This window comes from Petaurus breviceps, unplaced genomic scaffold (genome assembly GCF_028583685.1).
Source record: "Petaurus breviceps papuanus isolate PSGF00001 unplaced genomic scaffold, PetGlider_PUasm1.0 38, whole genome shotgun sequence".
NCBI lineage: Eukaryota > Metazoa > Chordata > Mammalia > Diprotodontia > Petauridae > Petaurus > Petaurus breviceps.
Window position 1 is genome coordinate 6,482,029 of NW_027186304.1, and position 25,582 is coordinate 6,507,610.

Here is a 25,582-nt window from a genome sequence, read left to right on the forward strand (position 1 = left end):
ATATATATATATATATATATATATATATTTTTTTTTTAAGCAATCGGGGTTAAGTAACTTGCTCAAGGTTACAAGGCCAGTTATTTCTGGGTGTGGTGCTGAGTGTCTGAGCCTGGGATTCGATCTCCAGGTCTTCTCAACACTGGAGCTGGTGGTCTTACTCGCTGTGCTACCTGGCCGCCCCTTCCAATATATTTTTTATCTATACAACTAGCCTCTAACAATGATAATCCTCTGGGATCTTAAACATAAACATTTAATTAACAATAAAGCTAAAGAAATAATATTATGGAAACTAATCTAGTAAAGCAAATGCAAACACAGTCAAAAATAAAACAATATACATATAAACCTGGATAACATTCTTGTCACAATGCATTGGTAAAATGTGGTCATACACTTATAGGAACCTGACAGGAAAGGACAAGATGGAGGAAAACTCATGCATGTACTTAAACTAATTCCCAACTTTGGACTTTCGATTTCATTGTTGTTGGACCATTCAAGAACCTAGGCACCATAAAATATATATTGCTTCTCTGATCACTGCTTGATTGTTTATCTCTACCACTCTTAGGGTTAAGGAAATATACTTCTCTCTAATAGAACAAAGCCTTTACAAGCAGCTACAAAGAAGAGATGAGTGGACCGAAAAGAAGAAATGGCAGCAGAGAATGGCAATGGGAAGCTACACCTCTCTCTAACTCTAGGAAGCACTAAAAGGCAATAGCTATTGACCAACAAAGTCAGCTCTCAGTTGACTGCTTCTAATGGCCACATCTCTAGGAGGGTGATTTTTTTTTTCAGCTCTCTTGCTGTGTTTTTAATTCTTTTGAGTACATCTCCATTCTTCTGCTCTAATTCTTATTGCTTAAATGAGAGCCTCGTGATGATTCACACTTTTTTTTCACTTAAAAAAAATCACAATTCCCCAAATACCCTCCATTAAATAGTAGATTCTTTTTTTAATCATACCTCAGTCTCCAAATGTTTAAATGATTTGGTTTTTCTCTTATAGTCCTCTTTATTCATAAACCATGTATATGTAAATTAGCTGACTGATAATCATGCTTTGAAGCTCTCTCTAAGGCTTCAACATAGCTGTCAGTTTCTTTGATCCCCTTGAAACTGTCTTCCTTTAAACTCAAAATTCTCTAGTCTTAATAAATAAATGGCTTTTCTCTGTCCCTTTGTAACATTAAACTATTCTCATGAAAGTTAAATATCACTCCTCATAATCAACAAAGAGATCTGAGTCCTCACACATACACCCAGAACATTTTCTCTCCAAAACTGTCCAAATACCATTTGAAAACTATCTTCCTTATACACATATATTATTAGCAATGTTCTTTTTCTACTTGTGTAAGACATCAAAATGTTCATACATCACAGAGGCAATATCCAACATCATTTCACATTTACTATAAATATTTTCCTTTATGCAAAAACATATTTTTATTTCTTTTTCATCACTAAATCGTTCTGCTTTTCTTTAAAATTCACAAAATATGTTGATTTTAAAACTTTATTTTATTTTTAATTTATGAAATAAAATGAGAATTTCCATAACATAGTAGGAAAAAAATAATTGCACATTAAACTGCAAATCTGTTATGTACAACTTGTTATTCCTTTGAAATATATAATAAAGTTATGTAACTTTTTTCTCCTTTCTTTCTTTACTTCCCCACCACCCAAGAGATGGCTACCATTAGACACAAATATGTATATGTATGTAAAATCATTCTACACATACTTCTATTTATCAGTTCTTTCTCTGGATGCAGATAGCATCTTCCTTCATATGTCCTTAGTCGTTAATTTGGGGATTTATAATAGTCAAAATAGCTTACTTGCTCAAAATAGTTCTTAAAATAGTCATGCCATTACTGTATACAACATTTTCTTGGTTCTGCCCATTTCACTTTTCATTATTTCATGCAAGTTTATCCATGTTTTTTCTAAAATCATCAAGCTCATCATTTCTTATACCATAGTAGAATTCCATTACAATAACATACCACAACTTGTTCAGCCATTTCCCAATTAATGGGCATCTCCACAATTTTCAGTCTTTTGACGCCACAAAGAGAGCTGCTATAAATATTTTAGAGCATATAGGTTCTTTTCCTTTTTCCCTAATCATCTTTGGAAGTAGATCTGGCAGTGGTATTGCTGGTTCAAAGGTTAAAGGCAGTTTAATGACACTTTAGGTATAATACCAGATTGCTCTCCAAAATGGTTGGATCAGTTCACAGCTTCACCAACTGTGAATGTGCCCCAATTTTTCCACATCTCCATTTGTTGCTTTCCCCTGCTATCATGTTAACAAATATGACAGATATAAAATGATGTCTCAAGGGTTTTTTAATTTACATTTCTCTAATGAGTAATAATAGAGCATTTTTTCATTTGACTATAAATTGTTTGCATTTCTTCATCCAAAAGTGCCTTTTCATATCCTTTGACCATTTACCAATTGGAGAATGATTTGTATTCTTATAGATTTGACAAAGTTCTTTACATATTTGAAATACAAGACCTTTATCTGAGAAACTGTCTATCAACATCTTATTCTGCTCTCTATCTCTTGTTTATTCATAAATTGTTCCCCTATCCTTAATTCTGATAAGCAATACATTCCATGTTCTTCACATTTTCTTGTAATGTCTCTCTTTAAATCTAAGTCATGTAGCCATTTTGACCTTTTCTTGGTACATGGTGTGAGATACTGGTCTATGCCCAATTTCTGCCTTACTGCTTTCCAGTTTTCCCAACAATTTTTACCAAATAATGAATTCTTATCCCCAAAACTTGTCTTTACACTTGCCAAATAAAAAGTTAATATATTTATTTGCTGCAGTAAATTGTATGTCTAGGCTGTTCTATTTATCTTTTTCTTTATTAGTACTAGGTAGCTTTGATAATTACTGCTTTATATTATAATTTAAGATCTGGTACTGTTATAACCTTTTCCTTTACATTTTTTATTAGTTCCTTTGATATTCTTGGCTTTTTCTCCTTTCAAATGAATTTTGTTGTTATTTTTTTCTAATTCAGTAAAAGAAATTTTGGTTATTTAACTGGAATGGCATTGAATACATAAATTAGTTTGGGTAAAATTTTCATTTTTATTATATTGGTCCTGCCTATCCATTAACAATTAATATTTTTCCAATTATTTAAATCAGATTTTATTTGTAGAAAAAAAACTATTAAGGAGTGGCTAGGTGGCACAGTGAATAGAGTGCCCAGCCCTGGAGTCGGGAGGACCTGAGTTCAAATCTGGCCTCAGACACTTAACACTAAACTAGCTGTGTGACCTTGGGCAAGTCACTTAACTCCAATTGCCCTACCTTCTCCCCTCCAAAAAGCAAAAAAAAAAAAACTATAATTTTGTTTATATAGTTTCTGGGTTTATTTTGACAGATATACTCCCAAGTATTTTATATTGTCAGAGTTATTTTAAATAGGGTATCTCTTACTATTTCTTCTTTCAGGGTTTTGTTTGCAATACAAAGGAATGCTGATGATCTATGTGGCTTTGAAGGGGAATATGAAAAAAAGGAAATTACAGAATGTTTAGAGAAGGATTTCTTAACACAGTATCCATGAACTTGTTTTTTAATACTTTAATAACTTTATTTCAATATAATTAATTACTCTTATAATCCAGTATATTTTATTTTATACATTTAAAATCATTGTGAAAAAATGGCCTGCAGACTTAAATAGACTATAAAAGAGGTCCATGGTACACACAACACAAAAATTAGGAATTTACAGCTTAGAGAAACCATAGACAGAGAGCCAATATCAATATTACACTCATATGTTCTATGTGACATAGTATCTAAATTCATAAGGGAAAAAAAACAGCAAAAACACATGGATACTAACAAAATAATGTTAGGAGATATCAGGGTTCTTCTTTCCCAGGTAGAAAAATAGAAAGATAAAGGAAAATTATAAAAATTTTAAATATTATTAGAGAGTTTAGAGATAAAAAAAAAAGTCATAGCAATGGGATCACTAAGGAATATACATAATTTTTAAAACAACATATAAATTTTACCCCAAAATGGTCATGTATTAACAGTGAAATTCTAAATACATATAAATACAGAAAGAGTAAACATATCTTTTATAGATCATAGCACAATAGATATACTCATCAATTCAAAGAGCTTAAAAAAAAACAGACCTAACTGAAGACATAATAATGAAATCCTAAATAAGGAATGTGTCAAAAAATAAATTATAGACATAATTAATAAATTTAGAGAAAACAATAATTATTGATGAGCTTAATATACTAAAATTTCTGGAATCTGGTTAAAGTCCTCAGAGGAAAAAAATACATCCCAAAAATATACATTAACAAAATAGAAAAAATAAAGGATTAATATACTAATTTAAAAATTAGAAACCCAGCAAACAAATTCAAAACAAGAAATATGAAAGATTAAAGAAGAAATCAATAGACTCAAATCAAAAAGTCTGTAAAACTGACAACACTAAAAACCATTTCTCAGAAAAGGCTCGCAAAACTGATTAACTTTTAACAAACCATTTTGAAAAGACAGCAGAGGGGCGGCTAGGTGGCGCAGTGAGTAAAGCGCCAGCCCTGGAGTCAGGAGGACACGAGTTCAGTTCCGGCCTCACACACTTACCCACACACACACGCACACACACACGCATACAAAACTAGCAGCGTAACCTTGGGCAAGTTACTTAACCCCAATTGCCCTCCAAAAGGCAAAAAAAAAAAAAAGGATAACAGAAAATCAAATCAACAACATAAAAAATGTACAGGGTGAAATCAAAAGCAAACTAAAAGATATAAAAAAAGTTGTCATAACATACATACTATGGATAGTTATATGCCAACAAAACTGAGGTCATAAAGGAAATAGATTATTATATGCAAATCATAAAATATCCAAACTAACAAAACAAAAGGAAAGGAATTGACTATGAAGAAACTATCAAATGACAATAACTTCTTGGTCCAGATCAATTTAACAGAGAATTTTATTTAAAAATTTAAGTATTAATTAATATGTATACTATACAATTTATTCTCTAAAATTAAAAATCACTTTACCAAAATTCTTGTACTAATAAACAAACCAGGAAAGAGTATTAATATAATTAATTAATATCAGTTCAAAAGATTAAATAAAATTCTGCCCAAAAGACCAAAGAAATTTGTCCACAAAAAAAAAAAAGTCACTCAATATTGGGTTTATGCAAGGATACAAGGATGGTTCACCATCAGGAAAACAATTAACATAATCAATGTAAAATAATCAACATAATCATCTTAAAAACAAACACATATGAAGTCAAATTATTATCTTCATAGATGCAGAAAAATCTTTTATAGAATACAACTCATTTGTGCAAAAGTCCTACAGGGTATAGGTATAGATTTCAAATGCAATTTTATTTTACTTTCAGTTTCAAATTCTCTACCTTCCACTCACTCCTCCCTCACCCACTGAGAAAGCATAGGGGGAAAACCCATTACAAATGTTTTGTCAAACAAAATAAGTTCCTACATTCATCATTTTGAAAACTTAGTGGACTGAAGGGGAGAGATATTTGAAGCAGGGAGACAATGGTTATTGCAATAGAGCCTGGATAAGGGTGGTGGAGAGAAAGCATCATGTTCAAGTGATAGAAGGTAGAAATCACAGGACTAGGCAACTGATTTGATTTGGGGGGAGAAAAAAATGAGTAAGGAGTCAAGGATGACCTAAGTTTCAAGCCCTGCTAGCCAGAGGATGGTGGCACCTTCTACAAGTATAGGGAAGTTGGGAAGAAAGAAAGGTTTAGGAGGAAAGATAATGAGTTTAACATGTTGAATTTAAGATGTTTACAAGATATCAAATTTAAAATTGTCCAGCAGGCAATTAGAGATGCAACAGTAGGGGTTAGGAGAGATGTTTGGACTGGACAAATAAATACAAAAATTATATACATAGAGATAATAACTGAAACCATGGGAAGTGATGAAATTGCCAAGAACAATAATACAGAAGGAGGAAAAGAAGAGGGCACAGGACAGAGCCTTGGAGAAAGGCTATTGTTAACAGGCATGACCTGGATGAAGATCCAGCAAAGACAGAAGGAATAATCAGATAGATAACAAGAGAATCAGGAAATATCAATGTCACAGAAACCTAGAGAGAAGGGATCAAGAAGAAGGTGAGTGACAGTGTCAAAGATGATCAAGAAAGATAAGGGTTGAGAAAAGGTCATTAGATTTAGTAATTAAGAGATTACTGGTAATTTTGGAGGCAATAGTCTCAGCTGAATGATGAGATTGGAAGCCAGACTGCAAATCATTGAGAGTGAAAAGAAAGGAATTGGAGGCATTGATTGTAAAGAGACTTCTCTAAGTTTAGCCAAAGAAGAGGGAAAATATGTAGAATGAGTGCTAGATGGGAAGCATAAATCAAGTAAGGATTTTTTTGGGGATGGGGAGAAATTGGTCAGGTTGGGAGACAGTAGGGAAACAACCAGTGAACATAGAGAGAATGAAAATAAGTGAGCAGGTGATGATGATAAAGGGGGCAATTGTGGGAACAAAAGCAGAGGCAGAAGGTGAGAGTGAGCCACAGTTGAGCTTTAGCAGGGTAAGATTTTCAATGAGATAAGGGGTCAAGAAACTTGAGAAAAGAGATCAGTGTGGATTTGAGGTAAGGGAGAGAGGATTGGAGATTACAGTGAAGAGGAAAAACACATTTGGGGTTTCAGGGCAAAAGGAGAAGTGGAGAGACAACGTGTTGCAAAAAAGTTCATAAATATCAAAGTGCTGCCTTTGTGTGTTAGAGCAAGAATAAGAGTGTGACCACACTCTTGACCTTAGAATGTCAGGGAATGGTCACGGGAAATTAGCAAATTGAGGCATTGGGAATTTAGGGTATTTGAGGGAATGTCACTATGTATGTTGTCCCTTTGTGTGACGGTAAGAGATGAAGAGGAAAGAAGGACTGTGAGACTTGTATTGAACTCACTGAGGATGGCAAGAAAGTGTTCTGGAGGTGAGAAGACAACAGCAAATAGAATCTTGATTGTGTGATAAATATGGATTGTATGACCTTCAAAAAAAAAAGAGGTTGCTGAGTAAAGGCGGTAGAAAAAGATCCTGGAAGTTGCAATGGGAAGCAAAGAATATTCTTTTTTCTTTTTTATTTTTGTGCTTTTTTGGAGGGCAATTGGGGTTAAGTGGCTTGCCCGAGGTCACATGGCTAAGTTTTTGTGTTATGTCTGAGGCTGGATTTGAACTCAGATCCTGACTCCAGGGCCAGTGCTCTATTCACTGTGCCACCTAGCTACCCCAAGCAAAGTGTATTCTAACTCTTACATCAGGAAAGGGTATCTAAGGAAGCTACATCATCAACAGAAAGATGGGTTTCATTAAGTGCAAAAAGACAGAAGGAAAAGAAAAGGAAAAATTTTAAGATAAAAGCTAGTTTGTTACCTATGGAGCAGACATTCCAGAGAATACAGTGGAACAGTTGGGTAGCTTCTGAACAGAAAACTGGAGAGGCTGGGTTGTGTGAGAAGTGAATAAGGGAACATACCGTGAAGAATGGAGAGTAAAGCAGGGTTTGAGTAACAGCCAGGGATTTAGAATCACAGGGATGGTCAGGGTTTGGCAGGGTATATGCATATTAGTCATTGATAAATTAGTTCAGGTAGGTTATCACTTTCCATAGAGGTTCACTTCTAAATGCATATTTGTCCCAGGACATCAGAAAGCTGAATGTAGTCAGAAAGAGGCACAGGAAGTCATCTGAGGTAGAGTTTGGATGTCCAGGGATTATGCCTGGAAGGCCACCAGACAAGTTCCAGTAAAGGAGAAATAAAGCAGTAGACATCAAAACTATTTAGAATTGATCAAAACTAAATAGTAAAAATAAACAGTAAAAAAATAGAACAGAATAGACAAGCAAAGGCAGATAACAAAATAATAAAAGCCAATGCTTGATAAACCTAAAAAATTATCTAGGAAAGAATTCCCTATTAGATAAGAATTCCATATACACCAAAATATCTATAGTAGAACTTTTTGCAGTAGTAAAGAAGTGGAAATAAAGTAGATGTCTGCTAACTGAGGAATGACTCAATAAATTGTGGCACATGAAAGTAATAAAATATCACTGTGCTATAAGATGTAGTGAATATAATAAAAACAGAGAAGCATGTGAAAAGATTTATATGAATTGATGCAAAATGAAGTAAGGAAATTCAGAAGGAAGAAAAAAATACTTACCCAACAGCTAAAACAATCAAAATGGAAAGAATAATTTTTAAAAATTGAATCTGAATGTTGCAAAATTATAAAGAATAAAGTTAACCCAAAAAAGAGATATGAAAAGAACCCTTTCTCCCTCTCCTTTGCAGAAGTGAGAGCAGGAGATGTCCATAGGTATGCAACATTTCGCATGCCATCAGAATTTCTTGATGTGTTCATTTATTTTGTTGAATTTCTCCTTGTTTCCCCTTTTAATTAAATTCTTTGTTATAAAGGTTGGCTCTACAAGTGGTAGAGGAAATGTAGGATATATAAAAATAAGAGATACCAATAAAAATTTAATGCAAATTTTCTCCAGTCATAAAGTCTGACCTGATGGCTACACTTTAAAAGACATCATTTCAATATTGTACCCTAAAATTGTCAAGTTTATCTTTTAACTAGGAAGAAGAATTCAAAGGAAGTTAACATATGCTTTTTAAAATATCATCTGTATCCTTTTCTCATCCAAGGAAGATGAAAATCATCATTGCCAAAAATTCTTTTAAATTTTACTGTATGTAAGTATGGATTATGGGAAAAGGAAAGGTCAAAGTCATAGAATTTTTGACAAGATAAAATAGATCAAAGAAGATATTTTCTAATTCATAATAGTGGTGTTCCATGTTAACATTTGATGTTCAAATTAAATGTCATCAGACTAGTAGGTCACCATTTATTCACGAGAGAGTAGCATTTCTTTTGTGGGCTTCATAAAAGAAAGCCAACTCCTCAAAGATTCTTAGTCTGCGTTATTTCTCAGAGTTAAACACCGAAGAGGAGATCTCACATTTTGAAGAAAGATAACTGAATCTCCAAATGCAGCAGAGACCTGTAAGATGTGTTTGTGAAAGTAGAGTTTGAGGAAGCAAAAGAAGGTGCCTTCAGAAATAAAAGTTACTGGTACAAAAAGGCTCTCCCTTTTCAAACAGATTATTTTTCAGGGGATGAAAATGATACCTGACCTTTGAAAAACCATAAGCAGCTTTAGTAATTCAGATCTTGATGTGATAGAAAGGAATAGAAAAGATAGATTCCTCGGTGATAGAATTCCTACAAGATTAAGAAATCACGTCGTTCCAGAGATGACTGTCAAAGATTTACAAGAGTTAAGTATCAGCAATCTATTCTTTTTGTGGCAAACTATGATACAAACGGGGGAAAGCACTCATTGTCCAGCAGCTTATCCTCTGTAATATAGAATTTACAAGAATTCAAACTGAATGCACTCAGTTTTATTTCACTCACCTTAGAAATTGCTACGCAGTTTTTTCTATTATAGATTGACTTGCAAATTATAATTTATTTTTCACTAGTAAGCCTTTTTTATAATTAAGTACTTGTATAGTGATACATTTAAATTATACAATTTTCACATAAATCCAACAGGCAAAAATAAATTCACTACTGTTTTAATTTATTCACTAGTTTCCCCCATTCATTGGAATTACATGATTATTTCCCATCTAAGCAATAGGTTAAAGTGTATGTGAAATCTACCAGTATACATATGATTATATAAATCAGCATTTGACAAAATCTCTACTGCAACTCTTGGGGCAGGTTACCTTTGATGATAGAGATAACAGGGAGCCAGTGGAATTTTAGATACCTATGGGATATTCTGTTTAAAATGTCCAACAGACAGCTGACAATGTGGATCTGGAATTCAAGAAAGAGACTATATAGATCTGGGAGTTATATGCATAAAGATTATAATTCAACCTGTGGGAGTCACTGTCATGAAGTAAGAGAGAACAGACAGAAAATGGAGAGAGAAGTAATAGCATAGCCATCTTAAAATATTAAAAAGTTACCATGTGGAAGAGTGGTTAATCTTAATGAGGTTAGAACTGGGAGATGTGGGTTGAAGGTAGCCTGATGTCATGGAAATAGCAATAGCTTTGGAGTTAGGGACCTGGGTTTAACCCTGGTCAAATGCTTACAGGGCAACTAAGTGGTGCAGTGGAGTGCCAGGTCTGGAGTCAGGAAGATCTGTGTTCAAATCCAGCCTCGGACACTTACAAGCTGTGTGACCCTGGGCAAGTCACTTAACCCTATTTACCTTAGTTTCCTCATATTTAAAATGAGCTGAAACAAGAAATGGCAAATCATTCCAGTATCTTGGCCAAGGAAATTCCAAATGGGGTCATGAAGATTCGGACATGACTGAACAACAACTGATGCTCGCAATTTGGGCAAATCATTTAACCTCCCTGGGCCCTCCTTTCTTTATCTAATAATGAGGGGGGGGGAAATGAAATAGATGGTCTCTTAGGTTTCTTCCTTCTCTAAGTCTATGATCATATCATCTTATGCTTATACACATCCACCAAGCTAGAAACCCTATAGAGAGAAACATATTATGAAGGAAAACGATCAAATATTGAGACACCTATAAGTTCACAGGAGACATTCAGAAAGGAGTCAATGTAAAACTCTTGGCTTTCCCTTGCAAAGCCTGAATTTCTTCATCATTAAAGAACTATGATCCATGCTTCTTCACAGGATTGTTGTGAGGGAAATACTTTGCAAGCCTTAGAGTGGTATATAACTGAGTTATTCATATTATTATCCTCTTCATAACTAATTTCCAAAAAAAAAAAAAAAAAAAAAAAAGGAATCTCTCAAAGTGCAATCCTCTGATTCTAGGTTTTCTCTTGAAAAGATTTCATGATCTATGACATAAATTAATCCCTTCCTCAGTACCCTTACCCTGTACCTGGGAAGGCTAATCTCTAAACTCAAGAGTAACTAATGCTCATGAACCCTATTCAGTGATATGGGCACATCTGGAAGTAAGCAGATGGGTAACCCCTTTACAGGACTCTGTCTTGGAGACAAAGTAAAAACATTCCATACTTCTAAGCTGCTAAAATGTTCTCTCTCTCTCTCTGTCTCTCTCTCTCTTTCTCTTTCCCTGTCTCTCTCTCCATCTCTCTCTGTCTCTGTCTCTCTGTCTCTCTCTCTCTCACACACACACACACACACACACACACACACACACCACCTACTTTAGCTCTAGACTTAAGAACAAATAACCCCTCCAATGATTATGCTCCCAAGAGACACCTGTGTCACAAGCTTATGAGCTGTGGTTGTGTTAATTCAATATAGAATAATTGCACAGTTTAAAGAGTTCTAAATGCTCATAAACTTTACTTCAGCTAAAGTCTATAATTTTTGAGCCCTGGGGAGAAAATGTCTTGACCTAAGACATTTCATTAGCCTACAGATTTTAATTTCTTGTACTACAGCTGTATTATAGCTAGTCTGAGCTGATCTACATTGTAATGCATTTTATGTACACATCTTGATTCACCTGCATTTGTAAATTTTTTTATTTATATTTTTTCTTGCCACACATACACACCCAGTAAATGTACCTTCTTTCCCCAATTTTATAAAGCATTTAAGGGGCAGAGATCATGACTTTTGTTTCTTTAGCATGTTCCACAGAACCTATTTAAGTACTGCTTTCAGACTGGCAGATATTGTTGAGGGATTTCACAAATGAATTTAATCCCCCTTGAGATATCACAAATAAACCAAGTTTCAAAAGTCACCCAGAAATGGTGGCTAAGATAAAGAAGAGCCCTATATTTATAAATAGACTCAACCGCAATATGTTTTTTTTAAGAATATAGGCTTTTAATAATTTAGAACCCTCTGTTGCAGTTTAAGTATGAGGGAAAGCAAGCAGGGGGAGAAGGATTAGAAAAGGATTTCTAGTGTTCCTTCCCCCCCCTTGCTGCGTATTCGAGTAAATCATCTTTTTTTGTGTGTTTGTTTCAAAGAAAGATATTATAAATGTTGTCTTCCATTGGGATATTGTATGGAATGATGAAATAATATCCTTTAAGTATCCACAGAAGATAGAAAACATAATAGGGTAATAAACAGATTAAATGTTTGAGTCCATTTCTGTTTTATCTCACTTTAAACTAGCTAGGGCATTTTCTCAACCTATGCTATCACATGGATATGCAGGTCTAATATGGTTAATGACTTATAGAATGCTACTCTAAAAACTCAAGCTCTACTATTGGAAACTACCTTTTACTTTTTTAAGAGGTATATCTATGGACTATTGGTATTTATTTGAATCAACCTCTGGAGGGTAACATCACCATACATATCTGATGAATTAATTATTGCATGGCCAACAAATTATAGTTGTTCAACTGCACACTATAAAATCCTAAGTGAACTGAAGAAGAAAAGGCTGACAAGGGATGGTGTATGAGAAGAAAGAAAATAATTCTAAGCCTTTAGTTTCACAGATACATCAACACAGTTCCACAGTAGATTCATTTCTTCTGCCCCTCCATTTATGTGCTAGAGGTTCTGGCAGGTCCTAATATTCTGGAAAAACGTCAAGTACCTATCTGTGTTGGTGATAGTGTATCTGCTGGTCAAGAACCAGTTTTAGAGCCACAGAGTGTTATAGTGAATAGATTAGGCTACCTGAGTTCAAGTCATGCCTATTCCATACTTCCTATGTGACTATGCCCATAGTCACATAATCTAACAGCATCTCATGCATCTCTCAAATGGAAGAGTGACGGCGAATCAATTTACAAAAAGTGTTTAAGTGTTTAATATGTGAAAAACATTGTGATAAGCTCTGTAACTATTCACAGAAAAACAAGAAAGTCCCTGTTCTCAAGGAGTACACATTTTAATGGAGACAGCACAGCACACACAAGGTTTTAATTGCATGTCAAATGAAAACACCTTGTAGTCATTAAGATGCAGAGGCAAAGTCAATAATAATGCATCTTTTTCAATGTTATTTCCATTAATAAAACTTCCTCAGTTTCTGATGTTAAACCATTTGGCTGCAACAGTGGACACTTTCTCTACAAGTGTTAAGTTACTTAATAATGGCTGTAGGGTCTAAAATGAAATCAAGTCGTGTGTTCTGGTGTGCATTGCCATTCCCAAGGTTCTTAAGGCTCAGGAAGTTGGGGTCTCGTATATGTGAATATATATATATATGTATATATATATAATGTTATGGAGATTATAGATAATTTTTTTGTTTGCTTTAGTGAAAGTTCGCCCTTAATACCACTTCCCCACACTGATGAAATCGTAGCAATATACATGAGAGAGAGTTAAAATAGGAGAACTCATTACCAGAAAGTTGGACACAAGGTAATGAATTCTTTGTAAGAAAAATGTGTGAAGACTCTTTATTAAGTTACAGTAGGGTTGTGATCTGTTTAGTGAAAGAAAATCTTGTTGATTAAATCATTGGTCCTAGAAATCTTAAAGTATAAGAAATTACTTCTTGGGATACATTCATTGTAGATTCCTTCTAAAAGAAATAGATTTAGACCTAGATGAACCTTAGAGGCTATTTATAGGTCATCCTATAAGTGATGTATATCATTCTCAATCCAAACCTTTCCATCCAATGCAGCTCTTATCCATCTTTGCCTACAAATCCATCTTGAATCTTCTATCCAAAATGCTGGAAGCTTTATTTTTTATCAATTCTATTGACAATGGACCATGATATCAAGTCAGAAAGAATAAAGATTTATAGTGTTGTTATTTACTTATAAGAAAATTAACTTATTTTTGCCAAGGAATTTTAAAAAATACATACAAACATTGAAAGCAACAATGTAAGTAATTCAACATTTGCACTGAAATTGTGATACAACTGGATTTGAGTTGAACAGACCAATCAATAAACAAATCAACAGAAACTTATTAAATGCCTGCTATGTGCCAAACAATGTACTAGGTAATGGGGATGCATATATTAAGACTGAAACAATACTAACTCACAATGAGCTTGCATTCTAATAGGGAAGACAAGTGCATGGAAAATACATACCGCTTAAATATGAAATAAATAAATACAGTTATATACAGAGATATTAAATAAAAGATCGTTTTGGAGGGACAGTATTGGCAATTAAGGGTGGGATAAGGAAAGATTTCATGTAGAAGATGGTGCTTGAACACTATCTTAAAGGAAATGACTATATGAGAAGAGCTAAGAAGTGAATGCATTCCAGGTATGTGGAAGGGTAAGTTCAAAATCATGGATACAGGACACTGAGTGTCTTATAAGGAAAAAAGAGAAGGCTAGTTTGATTAGATTGCAGCTTGTGGTAGAGAGGGTTATGTAAGAGGCTGGAAATATAGATGGGGCCTGGTTACAATGGGCTTTAAAAGCTAAATAAAGGACTTGGGGAGGAGTAAAAGATTGTGAGCCAGATTCCTTCTAACTTAGATTCTATGATTTTATCATTCAGGATCCTGGAATTTTAGATCATCAAGGTCAGTAGCTACTGTTGTCTTTTCTGTTGGTCTCTACTTCCCAACAGCAACGATTATCCAGGCTTAGCTGCATCATCCAAGTTTTTCCTTGGCAGAACTTTCATTTGTATTTTGAATAAATTTGGGTATTTTCTCTGGTCTTTTACACTTTTGGCTTTTGTCACTTACAGAAGATGAAAAGTCACAGAATTCATGAAGATCAGGAATAACTCAGACCTACTTTGACTTGCCCTGTGAATGTGAAGAGACCAGAGCAATACTTGGCCAATGGAGAATCTGGCTTAGAGCTCATACCAGAACGAACCAGGCTAAGAAGAGAGATGAGGAAAGACAAGCATTCACATTTCCACTCATCCTCTTTTCAGCCATTGGAACATTAATCATGCCCCTATTTATCTATCCACTTCTTGTTGTGACCATAATTAACAAGGAGCTAATAAACGAAAAAGAGAAGAGAAATGATGAACTACAGGGTAGTAGTTATAACTTGAAGAAGACTATATTGTGCCATACATGTAAGCATTTTCTGATCAGAAGCCCCAGAAAATCATTTTAATTATGTATGTTTTATTCAAATTTTCTTCAGACATACTTAAAACCTTCTCCCTGTTCCATATACTTGAATATTAGAAAACCTTAGTGATATGTTGACATACCAGAAGCAAACTTAATTAGGGCTGCTCTTATGAATAAACTGAAAGCCCTGCCACTTCACTTGAATTTATCACAAGAATATACCACTTTTGGAACACTTTGTCTCCAACTGAACCACTCATTAGACAACTCTATCTTTTCTGAATGGGAAAGGGGACCTCATCATTCACTTAGCCCATCAGCCACTCAGTTCTGCATGAAGTGTGGCCTACAAAAATTTTATGTGTTATTTTCATTTCTCCCCATGTTGCAAGCAACCACAGGAAACAAACTGTTGGGATTCATCACACAATCAATACTTAGTACATTAAAACCTCAGCATCTCTCTGCGTCGACACTGCACCTTTAATCACTGTCACTAGCCCAGTGTATTTCTTGAGTACACATTGGAATCTTCAATAAATATTTTATGGCTCTCTCCAGAGGTTTATCTCTCACCTTCAAACTACTTATGAGGTAGCCGTGTTACTGTCTTTTCTTTTTAGACAACCTGACCACAGTCATTAATGCTGCACCTGTCTCCCTCCTGTTGTTTTTTAGGAATTCATTTGATTTTACGTCTCTTGTTATAAAATCCTAGAGTGGCATTCACACTTCAGTCTAGCATCTGTGTGAGTAAGCAGGGACCTTCAGTAGCTCTTTCTTGCAGCTCATCATTGGAGCAGTTTTTGAATTATTAAGAGCTCTTCAGAAAGGTTCCTGTAACAGTTTTGCTGTCTTAGTGTATTTTGTCAAATTCTTTTTTAAAGATATAGTAATAAATAGATGAATCTTTCCCTTTTCACAATTGTGTTTTCCTGGAATCCTCGCTGGCTTAAGCAAACACGACAGAATCAGAGACCACATTCAATAAAGGCTTAAGACTATCCTATCCTTTTAACTTCATATAATGCAATAATTGTATTACAACATTCAATCAAGGATAAAGGCATGATAGGTAAGGAAACCAAGCAGAGTCACAGGGAGTAGATGAACTACAAGTAATGACTAATTATACTACCATTTGCAGTGTGCGTAGGGAGGTATTTAGTGAAGAAGAAGAAAGTTGCTAATGTTGACGAATGTATGATTTGCCTATGAAGAAAATTAACTTTTCAATAAAGAAGAGAACTCTGGCACTTACTACCTGGGTGATCTTAGGCTTACTTACTACCTAGGTCATCCTAATCCCACTCTTTGGACCTCATTTCCCTCATCTTAAAATGAAGGGGAGGGAGTTCAGACAAGATGACTTCTAAGGTCCCTTCTAGCTCTGTATCTATGATCTTATGATGCCATAATCCCATGCCTCAAGTAAGCAATTAGTGTGTAAAAAGGGCACAGCTGCACTGGTCTGGAGAACCCTGAGAACATCCACTCACCTGGACATTTTCTATGAACTCCACCAGAGGAGGCATTCTGGAGTGTCTATACCTCCTTCTTAGTGGCCTCCCCTTCAGTGGCTGTTCATTTTCATGGAGAATGAGATGATGGTGACCCAATAATAAACAGCAAAAACAGCAGTAATAATAGCATTTACAGAGCACTTTATATGTATTGTCTCACTTGATCCTCACAACAAACCTGTCATGTAGGTTGTACATTTTACAGATCAGGAAAATGAGACAAAGAGAAGTAAATTACTTGCCCAGGGTCCCTTAGCTAGCAAATATCCAAAGTATTTTAACTCATTTCTTCTTGACTCCAAGTACAGTACTTTGTCCACCACCGAACTAGCTTCCTGCATATCTGATAAAGTGATTATACTGAAATATCGCTTCCATCTCCCAAAAGACAGTTTTGAGAGGCCCGGACATAACAACAAAGATGTGCAATTTTTCCATCAACTATTTTAAAAATCTCTGGTCCCTCAAAGGTTAATATTTCTTGAGAATGTCAAGCATGTGTTTGGTTTAACAGTTTGCTCCTAAAGCACAGAGATTTTTGCTATTTTATTACAGATACATTTTAAACATTTAAATATAATATCTCATATTTGTATAGCACACTGTGGTTTACAAATGAAAAGAACTGTCCCAAATTATTGAACTTTTTCACATGGTAGAAATTCACCATTAATTTTTATTTCCCTTACAATCATTTGGAGGGCAAATAAGTTTAGAGGACCAGTATGTTCAATCTTGCTAGATTCATTTTATATGACATCCATTTGCCCCCTACTAATAGTTGGAGAAAATACAAAACAACTGATGCATTAAGCCAGAAGCATATTGTGTGTTCAGCAGGATGCAGTGGTTAATTTACTATTCACAACAAGGGAAGAGACACTTTTCAATACAGATTTGCTGCTTTTAACCTGGAAATTTACCAGCAAAAGCAATCCTTCTTGGCTTTGTTTCTTTTCAGACCACAAAGAAAGCAATATCTACTTTGTTACAAAACAGAGAGCAGGTAATATTTCATATTGCCACAGTCAATTATGTAAGGCTGTGTAACCTTTTCCAGCTATTACAGTCTTCAAATCTTTCTATACTAATGTTGCCAACACAATGCAGGAAGAGCTTCAAAGCATCTTTGTGGAGCGTTTGCAAAAGAAGACAGCTGGCATCGCTTAGAGACTAAACAGAGATGGCTAGATTTCTAATTTATAGAACTGGGACAGCACACGTCAAGGGAACATTATCCACGGCTTGGTGGAAATATATCTCCAGCTACTTCCCTTTGTCAGGTAAAGTCTTGTTTACTGGAGTGCTAGGGAGGGGCAGAGGAAGGGGAGATAGTAGACTTAGAGGTTCAATAAACCATTCAATCAAAAATGAGTGCAGCACAAACTGAATGGCAAAACTCGAAAGAGTTTTGTGCACCAATGTACATGCTCACGATGTTCCCATTTTCAAACCAAGGGGCCCAGAACCTATTTATTTTATTCTCAACTCCAAATCCCAGTGAAGCTTCTGATCAAATGAAACATTCATAAGAGTCATATGCAATCAGCTACTATACTCACAAATATTGAACTATGTAATATGTATATTCTTATAGTTTCTGACAACCTCTGAGGGTACTTTAGCATCAACTTAATATATCTACTTACAAAATCAATGGAAATAATCATTCCATTTCAGTCCATCTTCATTTAAGATATCAGACACCAAAAACTGACCATCTGGCGTTCAAAAAGTCTACAGTGACTGCTTGTATTCAGTGTCATAGAAGCCAATAGCCTGTAGCAGATCATTCGATTAGGAGACCAGCAAGCCACTCTCACCGATCTTTAGTGAGTATTTCCTGGTATTCGATTCCTCTGCACTGATTTTCAGGAGGAATTTTGTTGCCTGATATAGATGTTTCTACAAGAACCAGGCCAAACGGAAGAGCAGTGACCCAATGACACTGGGGGAAGAGATCAAGCAGCTCTTCCTCCCTTCCATTTTGTTTTCTACCTTCTCTTTCAAGGAGGAATGTCCATCTCCCAAACAAAGGTATGTGTTCCTTCATTCCATGTATCAAAGAAGTGATTGGACCTACCTCAAATATTCAGGTAGACACATCTATCTAGATAACTGTTTTGCTAGTTTCTGGGTTTGCTTATTTATTTTAATTTTTACTGTGGTTCTAAAATGACTACGTGGACATGGTTCCCTAAGTTCTACCTCACCTGGAGGTGCTGGGGTGGTGGAAGGGAAGCAGGGGGGGGGGATATGTTAAAAGTTGTTGTTGCTATTGTTATTCAGGCATTCAGTTATATTTGATTCTTTGTAATCATGTAGACCATAGCATACCAATGCTATCCATGGAATCTTCTTGGCAAAGATACTGGAGTGGTTTACTATTTCCTTCTCCAGAGGATTAAGGGAAACAAAGGTTAGGTGGCTTGCCAGGGTTACTCAGCTGGTAAGTGTCTGAGGCTGAATTTAAACTCAGGTTTTCCTGATGCTGGCCCAGTGTTCTGTGCACTAAGACACCTCGCTGGAGTTACCAGGTGGCAAAGCAGAGGAAAGAATACCAAACAATCAGGTTGTGCAGTTTACAAGATAATGCACTTTAGGTATTAAATATAATTCTTTTTCATGAACTTTTCTTTACAAATACAAAATGTACAACTTGAATCACACTTAAAACTGTGTCCTGAAATAAAATGTTTGCTTAAGTTCAGTTTTCAAAGTATATGATGGTGAAGTTCAAAAAACTTAACTGAAAGAATTATCCCCAAATAAAGCATTTGGGGAATTGATAGGTGTAATGTTAATGGAATTTAAAGATCTTCCCTGCCCCTTAATAGGTCCATGTGATCGCATGGAGTCCATGATGGAAAGAGCTTGACAAACAGGTGAAATAGGAAGGTTGGAGTAGGAAGTGGGAGTGAGACAGAGTTGAGAGAGAGAGAGAGCACACAGAGTAGCTATCATGAGTGAGAGGGGGAGGATTTTTGCCTGAGGGAACTGGTTTTGTGGGGAAGCTAATGGAGGAAAGGCTTGGGATGTCTGTGTTTCCTGCGTTGGTGACGTGTATGGACTTTGTCTTAAAGAGAAAACTTGGGGTGTTGGTGCTCCTTTCATTGGCAATGTGTATAGACTTCTTTGGTACTATGATGGATTTGGCTTACTGGCATCTGAATAAATGTCTTGGTTTCATCTTCAAGGAAGAGAGTCTGTTATATCTTGCAATTCAAACTTAGAAATATGCCTGCATATTCATAGCAGCTGATGTGGGTATTGCATTGGCAAAATAATAGGTCTACACATAAATGTTAGAAAATTAATAAAACTGTTAATACTTGAAGTGAGTTGTTTATATTACACATCTCACAAAAGATATATTTTTTTAAATATACAAGAAACAAAAAAAGTAACTAAGTAGTTTGGTCAGTTTCTCAGAAATTATGAATAAAGAAAAAAATTAAGTATAACTTAGCTATCCACATGGGAAAAATCAAACAAATGGTATGCAGTTGAGTGGGCAGTCCAAGAAGCAGTCCATTAGTCCATTTACCTCAGATAGACAGTGTAGATGGACAATAGACCATGTCCAGAACTTAATAGGAAGAAGAAAATGGGCTGTATTACATTTGGAAAGTTGCAAAATGTTTTTAAAGACTCTGAAACAAAAGCCCATATTTTTTTTTTGAAATTGGTATTTTTCTGTTGACACTAAATGGCCAGCTTATAGAATACCATAGTCTCTAAAAAATTAAAAGCCCTGAGACAGGAGAGGTAAATTATGAGAATTAGCAAGCTGAAACATATTACCAGTGAAGAATTGAAGAGGAAAAGTCATGAATGGAGGCAGGAATGGTGGAAATAGCACTGAACTTGGATAAGTGGAATCAGTTCATCTCATCTTCCATTTACTGCATTTATCACCTAGAGCAACTAAAATCACTTCCATGTGGCTCAATTTCTTCATCTATAAAATTAGAGAATCAGAAAAAAATGACTGCTAAACTTCCTTCCATCTCTAAATCTATTATCTTAGCACCACCAAAAGATGTATGACCAGAAAAGGGGGTAAGCTGGTCATATAACAAAAGCAGATGTAACCACTGGACAAGTCATATTCTCTACTTATATCCACACAATGTCAAGAGTTCTAAAGAATGTCAGCTTAACTTCCTGTGGAGGCTTTATGAGAGAATATGGACAAGAATTGCATAGGATAGAAAAAGCTGGGATACATTGCAAACTGTACTGGTAGAAGTGATATTCATAGCAATGAGATACAAGATCCATAGAATAACAAAACAATTAATCTACAAGGATGTAGTAAGCACTCACTATGCATCAGGCACTATGCTAGGTGACATGGATAAAAAACTATGAAGACTGAAACAATTTGTACTTTCAATAAGCTTACATTCAAATAGAGGAGAGGAGTAAATGCACAAATATGTACAGTATACAAATAAAGTAAATATATATGGTAGTCAAATTCAAGGCAGGAAGAAAGGCACTAGTAATTAGGAACATTAAGGGGGCACTTGGATTGGATAGTAAAGGAAGGGAAGTACTTCGACGTGTCAGGAAGGAGAGATTAAATGTCAAGTGTGGGGAATGATGAGTGCGATGTCATGGAGACGAGACACGCCTGAGGAGCAGAGAGGCTAATTTCACTGCATTGTGTATATAAGAGCAGAAGCAGTATTCAGTAAGGCTGAAAAGACAAGGGAGAGCCAGGTTGTAAGGGTCTTTAAAAGCTGAACAGAAAAGTTTGTCTTTTATCCCAGAGACAAAAAGAAGCCAGTTTGAAGGACAGATCACATAGTCAGGTCTGTGCTTAAGGGAAAATATTTTCCATATACTTTATAAGACTGGCTAAAAGGGAAACAGATCATGAGGAAAGGAGACCAATCAGAAAGGCATTGAATCATCTAGGTAAGAGATGATAAGGGTCTGAACTACAGTGGTAGCTATGTAAATGGAGAGAAGGCAATTCACATGAAAGATGTTGTAGAGTTAGAAATGGCAAGATCTGGCAACTGACTTGATATGTGAGATGAGAGACGAGGGAAAGAGTTCAGTTTTCGACACATGGAATTTGTGTTTCTAGAGTGCCAGTGTGAATATTCACTAGGCCATTTGTGACATGATACTGAAGCTCCACAAAAAGACTGAGGGTGGAGATATATAGATGTAGATATACTTATGTATATGTATATGCATTTATATTTATGTGTGTGTGCCTATATATTGGACAGACAGAGGTTGGATAGAGATGAATATATTTCTATCTAGAGACAGAGACGACAGAGATAAATGAAGCATTTGCTTAGAAATCATAGTTAAAACTACGGAAGCTGATGAGATTACAAAAAGAGACAGTATATTGCCGAAGAGGAGAACCTAGGACAGAGCCTTGGGGACAATCTGCAGGTAGATGTCATGATAAGGATGAGGGCATAGCAGAGAGGGCTGAAAAGGAACAGACACACAAGCAGAAGGAGAAACAAGAGAGAGCAACATCACAAAACCCAGAGTGGACAGAGTCCAGGAAGAAAGAGGGGCCAATGGAGTCAAATACGGCAGGTATGTTAAGAAGCATGAGGACTGAGGAAAAACTTAAATTTGGCAATTAAGCACTCAGTAACTTTGAAAAGAATGAGACTGGAATCCAGACTGCAAATGGTTACAGAATATATACTTTGAATAATCAATGTGTATATACAAGCATACACATTGATGATATATGTGCGTACACATATATGAATGTGTGTACGTCATATAACACTTGTTTAGCCAGGTCTGTATTCTCCTTCATATGCCCCTATGATTTCCACCCAGAATGTTTCGGTCTGGTACAAGAAATGAAGAGGATTAGGAGGAATTACCAGGAAGTCTAATTTGAATGGGAATCAGCAAAGGTTATTCATTGTTTGATGGTTTGCTGATGGCATTACTCTTTAATATTGTTTCTTTAGCATGTTGCCAAAAATCAGGCCTGGGCATCACAGCAGAAAAACAAGTCAGAAAGACTACACAAGCAATAAAATTACCACATGGAGATGTTGGGTGAGGGTTGTTTTGCTTATGACATAGAAGTAAGGGATTCCGACCTGATACCCACACTTGGGCATTGGGTGTCAAAACCCACAACTACCTGAAGGATGGATATAAGAGCTACCGGGTAGAGATGGAATAGGAGAGAGCTAAGTGGATATGGGTAGGGATCTATAGGAGGAAGAAAGAAAGTGGAAGCCCCTGAGAGAAGACCAAGATGATCCAGCTGAATATATGAAGTAGGGAGAGTGAAGGTGCTCAGATCTCTAATGGAGTAAGGTACAATCCTCGGACTTTTATACTATGTCTTTTAAATTGTTATTTCATTTAATAATTGTGCTTTAAGCTATTAATGGGAGTTTCTTCCTTTTGAGGCCAGAAAATTAATAATAAGATAAAAATCTTAATGGGAAATAGTAACAAACACTAGCCAACTGTGATGAATCTATGAAGTACTGTATGCTAATTATTTAGTATTTTAAATGTTAAACCAAGCTGTGATAGGAACAGGGCCTGGGTAAGAGGAAGCATATATTTAAGTGAACTCCAGGGAGGCACTGGTATATTAGAGCTCACCCACCTGCCTTTCCTCCATTAGTACTCATAAAGAGGTCATTAGCATAAAAGAAAACTCACTATACTTTATAGCACCAGCAATTTCATCCTCCCTGCCCCTTTACAATCAAATAAGCCACATTATTCTTAAGGTTTCTCTTTTCCTATTAAGGATAAGCTTTTTCCATAGTCCTTTGTATATTATTACTTTGTTCATCATATCAAAGTCTTATAGATGGATCTTCTAATAGAACTTTTGTACATCTGAGAATTTCAAATACATTAAATATAAAATTTCCCTGATATATAAGATCATAAATCAATATCTAGAAGGGATCTTAGAGATAATCTAGTGAATGTATAACCCTCTAGTTTTACAGGTAAGGAAACTGAAGCCCTGGGAGATTAAATGAAATGTCAAAGATCATATAGGGGGTAAATATCCAAATAGATTTGTATACAGGTCTTTGTAAGGGCAAGCAAAATGGTATTTAGCTCCTTGTTCCAGTTATTAAGTGTCTTTGAGCCTCACCTGTGATTACATCAAGTCTTTGTTAGAAACAGAACAGTGGGAGGAATTTGCCAAAGACTGGAGCAGGAAGAATGTAAGAGGAAGGGTGACACAGGAAGGAGCAGAAGATATTAAAGCTCAAGCATGAGCTGAGACTGAGCAGAACTGTTGATGTTACTTTTTCAGACCTGTCTGCTGACATCAGATGTTGCTATTGTTACAGGAGCCCAGGGACCTTACTGCTGGTTCAGAAGCCCTGAAAGAGAACTTTCCTGCTGTCTGTTTACAGAAGTCCTGAAAGAGGGTTTTACTGATGTTTTCAGAGGTCCCAGGACTTTACCGATGATTTGTGTTAATTTCTCAGACAGAGGCCCATCTGTTGGTCTGTGTTGATTTCACAGGTAGAAAGTGAATTGATGATAGTGCCAGCAATATGTGTGAATATTGTTGTAACTCTGCTAAGCTTAAAGTGAGGAGTTGGACCAGGAGCTGGAAGCTGCCTACCTGTGAATCCAGGTAACAGTTGGGTGAATTCAGGCAAGAGCTGGAAGCATGGAAGAGGAACCATGGAGTTTGGGAGTCAATCTCAAGTCAAGATGAAAGGACCTTTGTACTTGGTGCTGGCTGATGACATTAAGACAATGAGACCTAAGAGTGGGAAACCTTTGTACTTTGTACCCCTTAAGGATGATTGAGTTAAGGACTTACTGAAATGATATCTTTTGTTTAAGACTATGTGGCCATGTTAGTAATAAGTTGTTATGATATGTCATTGGGAATGTGGTACTTTGGTGTCTGTGAATGTTTTGCTGTTGAAGAGAGTTCAGAACGTTAAAGTTATTCACAGCAGCAGTTCTCAGGAGAGCTGCTTGTGACTGGCTTTACAATCTTCTTGACTCAGAAATCAGTGATCTTTCCTCAGCACCACACTAATTTCCAGATAGACTGTGATCCCAGGAACAAAATTCCACCATTACCTGGAGTGTGAACAGAGATGGCACACTTAAGTACTTAAGGGGCAGTTAGGTGGTGCAGTGGATAGGTCCTGGAGTCAGGACCTAGCTGTGTGACCCTGGGCAAATCACTTAACCCTGTTTGCCTCCATTTCCTCATTTGTAAAATGATCTGGTGAAGGAAATGGCAAACCAATCCAGTATGTTTGCTCCCTCCAAAAAATGGGGAAACAAATAATCTAATGCAATTGAAAGGACTGAACAACAAAATACTGAAGGGTAGTTACATTTTCTTATCAGATATCTTCATCATCTTCAATAGTATGTCCTTTGTCTTAAATAGTTCTAGACCTAATTTCTGGGCCATGAACCCTAAAAAGCCTGTCTAGTCATTTTGATATTTCACAATATACTAATTCATTAGATTGTGTCTCAAGTTAACCAGTTGTAGAAATAGAATACAAATTCCTATATTCTCTTCTTTCAAATCAGCTACTCTGATTCACTTTAAATATTTATTCACAAAATTTAATAGTTTAATCTATAACAGAAAGTTCTCTCTCTATGCCAATTGAAGGCAATCTAAGATTACTACCAGAATGTTACTTGTATAGCAACTAAGACTGAGTTTGTTACTTACAACATCATGCTAAGATAAAATATGGGAATATATTTGCACATGAAGCATACAAATATGCAATATTGAAATTTAATAGTCTGCCTTGAAAGCACGTGTCAGGGAACACACTATGAGAGCAGAAGGTTGAATATTTAATCTCAAATTTAAAAAAAAGCTGTGAAAATGATATATGTCCCCCTATGGGCACTGGAACAGCCTTATAAATAGCCACTCATTCACTTGTTC